The 4,787-nt window shown below is 39.3% G+C and overlaps 1 pseudogene; it reads right to left on the reverse strand.

Annotated features, from left to right (window-relative positions):
• Positions 1-1,465: 1,465 nt before the first annotated feature.
• Positions 1,466-2,827, reverse strand: LOC141488769 (endoplasmic reticulum chaperone BiP pseudogene; annotated as a pseudogene).
• Positions 2,828-4,787: the final 1,960 nt, after the last annotated feature.

The following is a 4,787-nucleotide window of genomic DNA, read 5'->3' on the forward strand; positions in this document are numbered from 1 at the left end:
AAATAGGGTCCATAAATAAAGCATTGAGCCTGGAGTCAGAAAGACTTGACTTCAAATGCAGCCTCAGATCATTTACCACTAGCTATGTATCCCTGGGCACATCACTAAACCTCTGATTACCTTTCTCCACTAGAGAGGGAAATAGCAAACCACTCCAGGATCTTTGCCATGAAAACACCATGGATATTATGGTCTGTGGGGTCATGAAGTGTCAGTCATGAGTGACCAACTAAACAATATCTCACACTAGCAAGATAAGAGCAAACTGGGCATATAATTTAGACATAAAATGTGATATCATAAGCAAATTAGAGAAGAATGAAATATTTTACCTGTTAGGTCCATGGATAAGGGAAGAATTTGTGACCAAATAAGAGAAAGAAAGCAGTATGGGATGATAAATGTGGAGAATTTCAATTACATTGAATTTAAAAGATTTACACAAAGAAAACCAATGAAAACAAGAATAAAATTAAAATAAAACTGTGGTTGGAATGGGGGGAGGGGGAATTTTTAATAACAAATTTCTCTATAAAGGTCTCATTTCTCAAATATGTAGAAAATGGAGAAAAATTTATAAGAATTCATGTAGTTCAACTGATGGTCAAAAGATACAACTAAGTTTTCAGAAGTCAAAGCTATCTATTGTCATATTTTTGAATGTTCTAAATTGATTAGAGAAATACAAATAAAACAATTCTGAGGTACTATGACACACTTACCAGATTGAGTAAATAACACAGAAAAGGAAAATGAAATAATGTTGTTGGGTGTGGAAAAATTGGGATATTAATGCACTGTTGGTAGAGTTATAAAGTTATCCAACCATTCTGGAGAGCCACTTGAATCTATCCCCTAAGGGATACCAAACTGTGCATATCCTTTGATCCAGCAATACTACTAGGTCTATATCTCAAAGAGATTTAAAGGGGAAAAAAATAAAGGAAAAGGACCAATATGTACAAAAATACTTACAGCAGCTCTTTTTTTTGGTGGCAAAGAATTGGAAATTGAATAGATATCTATCAATTACAATGATCCAAGACAATTCTGAAGGACTTGTGAAAAATGCCATTCATTTCTAGAAAAAGAACTGATGAAGTATGAATGCATATTGAAGCATTCTTTTAAAAAAATCTTCTATTTTTCTTTTTGGGGGTGGGGGAATGTCTGCGTTTTCTTTTGCAACATGGCTAATATGCAAATATATTTTGTATATCAGCAAAGTGATCTTGTATCAAATCTCTTGCCTTCTCAAGAAAAAGGGAGAGAACAAAGAATTTAAAACTCAATATTTTTTTTTAGGTTTTTTGCATGGGGTTAAGTGGCTTGCCCAAGGCCACACAGCTAGGTAATTATTAAGTGTCTGAGACCAGATTTGAACCCAGGTACTCCTGACTCCAGGGTCAGTGCTTTATCCACTATGTCACCTAGCTGCCGCAGGTGTATTCTTTCAATAACTACTTTACCCTCTGGTTCCTGTTTCTTCACTCCCTGGGGGAGGGCCTGCACCACCATAGAGCTTGCTAACAATAGGCTGGACAATCTCTTCGAGTTTCTTCTTTTTTGCTTTGGAATCTTCAATCTCTGCATCTTGGTGACTCTCAAGCCACTCAATCTTTTCTTCTACTGCTTTTTCCACAATCTCCTTGTCTTCAGAGGAGAGCTTTCCACCCAGTTTTTCTTTATCACCAATCTGGTTCTTTATTGAATAGGCATAACTCTCCAGCTCATTCCTGCTATCAATACGCTCCTTAAGCTTCTTGTCCTCCTCTGTGAACTTCTCTGCATCATTTACCATCCTCTTAATCTCTTCTGGTGTAAGGTGGTTTTGATCATTGGTGATTGTGATCTTGCTCTTGTTCCCGGTGCCTTTGTCCTCAGCTGTGACCCAAAGAATACCATTCACATCTGTTTCAAAGGTTACTTCAATCTGAGGGACCCCACGAGGAGCAGGAGGAATTCCGGTTAGGTCAAATGTTTCCAGGAGGTGATTATCCTTTGTCAGAGGTCACTCACCTTCATAGACTTTGATAGTGACAGTTGGCTGATTATCAGAAGCAGTAGAAAAGATCTGGGATTTCTTGGTGGGTACAACAGTATTTCTTGGGATCAATTTGGTCATGACACAACCAACAGTTTCAATGCCAAGTGTGAGAAGACATACATCAAGGAGCACCAGATCACCAGTATCTTGGTCACCAGACAATACACCAGCCTGGACAGCAGCACCTGGACAACAGCTTCATCTGGATTGATGCCCCGGGATGGCTCTTTGCCACTGAAAAATTCTTTCACTAACAGTTGTATTTTAGGGATATGAGTAGAGCCCCCAACAAGAACAATTTCATCAATATTAGACTTCTTCAAGTCTGAATCTTCTAGTACTTTCTGGACAGGCTTCATAGTAGATTGGAACAAATCCATGTTTAGCTCCTCAAACTTGGCATGAGTGAGTGGCTCAGAGAAGTCTTCCCCTTCAAAGAAAGATTCAATTTCAATTCTAACCTGATGTTGAGAAGACAAAGGCCCGTTTAGCCTTCTCAACCTTCCATCGAAGTTTCTGCACATCTCTGTTGTCTTTCCTCACATCTTTTCCAGTTTTCTTTTTGTACAACTTAATAAAGTGTTCCATTACTCATTGATCAAAGTCTTCTCCACCCAAATGAGTGTCACCATTTGTGGGCACTACTTCAAATACTCCATTGTCAATGGTGAGCAAGGACACATCGAAGGTGCCACCACCCAGATCAAATACAAGGATATTTTTCTCTCCCTCTGTCTTGTCTAAACCATAAGCAATGGCAGAACCAAGTGGGGTGCGGAGTCATTGACTGTGGGACTGAGTTACTTTGATAGGGCCAGAGGGCAAGTTCCAGCTCTGAGAGCTGCAGACATCAATCTACTTGTCTCCTCTGGTCTGGAGGACCTCAGACTCCACACCTTCATTTCAGCTGAAACCTCTTCTCAGAACAAACACAGTAACAGCCCCCCCCAACCAGGCTCAGGTGTGGGCAGCAGAGCTCCCTCAGCTGTATAGGGAGATTAATTACCTTACCTGGGGCATAGCCCACATTGTTCAAGGATAAAAGTATCCAGCAGTGCCACCCACTCCCTTCAGTGAGCAAAGCCTCTAGCACCTCCTACTGGCTAGCTCACTTGGAGTTATTAAACTTCCTGAGTAAAGCCTCTAGGGATCTCAATACCAAACTTTTGTGAACCAGCCCCTCCCCCAACACAAGATCTCAGGGAAATGAAGAAAAGCTAGTGGAAAGGAAGATCCATAGAAAACTACCTAGAAGGTAAAGACCCTAACTCAGAAAGATCTAGAATCTCTGAGGAGAATGTGAATTGATTTCCAGTCCAGAAAAACTGCCTTGAAGAAATCAGGAAGGAATTTAAAAATCAATTGTAAAATTTGGGAGAGAAAACACCTTGCAACAAGAAAAGAAATCCTTGGAAAATACAATTGGACAAATGCAAAAAGAAAATAATTCTCTCAAAATTACAATTGGTCAAATGGAAAACTCTTTCAAAAATAGAATTGACCAGTTGGAAAAGGAGTTCTAAAAGGTAAATGAAGAAAATTCTTCTCTAAAACAAAGAATGGTGTCCATGGAAACTAATGACTTCATGAGACAGCAAGGATGTGTTAAACAAAACCAAAAAAAATCAAAAAAATAGGAGAAAATGTAAAATACATCATTGGCAAAACCACTGACCTTGAGAACAGAACTAGGAGAGACAATTTAAGAATCATTGGGCTTCCAAAGGAAGAAGAATGTGTATACTCATGCACACAAACACCACCCCCCACACACACACTCACAGAGTTGGATACCAAAATACATTTCATGCAACAAAGAAATAGGAGGGAAAGAAGAGAAGGTTAGGGGCAATTATAGGAAGAATAAATTAAAGTAGAGATTAGCCCTAAGCAAATAAACTATAAGGATAGACAAAAATATTTATAGTTTTTTGAAATGGCAAAGAATGGGGATGCCCATAAATTAGGAAACATATTGAGTGGAATATTCCCTCTTAAGAGTTAACATTCCCAGTGAAGTCCTCTCAGGGTTAAAAATCAATACAACAAAGACAGACTATTACCCTTAGACTATTCTTAGAAGAGGGAAAGAGGCCTTGCATTCCTAGCCAGACACCATCCCGATTCTGCTAGGGAGTGAAACAGTGGACTATTTCCAGAAAGACCTTGCATTGATTCTGTTAGGGAGGGAAATAGTTGAATAGTTCCAGAAAAGAGACCTTGCAGTCTTAGTTAGCCACCTATTTGATAATGGGCTGTGAGAACAGTAGTCTGCCTTCTCTTGTTTGATAAGTGCTAAACTAAGAAGACCTTGCATGCTCAGACATTAATTCATTTACCAGAAGGTCATTAGAAATCTTCTTCTGATACCCTAGCCATCTAGATGGTGAGGTAATATTTTATGAAAACCTTTTATTCTTCTCTTTGTTGCTGGGTAGATTTTTTTGTGTAAAGATTGTAACTCTGAAAACCTTAACCAATCAAGTTGGAAGAGAGGGGACTAGGGAGGGGGGGAATCGTGCTAGGCCATATAATCTTCCTTGACTGTCACCTCAAGGCAGCTCCTTGATCTTCACTACCTTTGTGAGACTTGGATTATGCCCTTTCCAAGATAAACTTTCCTTTTTTGCTCAGAGGAGTCTCTCTCTCTTTTATTTTTTAGGTTTTTGCAAGGCAATGGGGTTAAGTGGCTTGCCCAAAGCCACACAGCTAGGTAATTACTAAGTGTCTGAGGCCGGAT

The sequence above is a fragment of the Macrotis lagotis genome, chromosome 1 (assembly GCF_037893015.1).
Source record: "Macrotis lagotis isolate mMagLag1 chromosome 1, bilby.v1.9.chrom.fasta, whole genome shotgun sequence".
Lineage (NCBI taxonomy): Eukaryota > Metazoa > Chordata > Mammalia > Peramelemorphia > Peramelidae > Macrotis > Macrotis lagotis.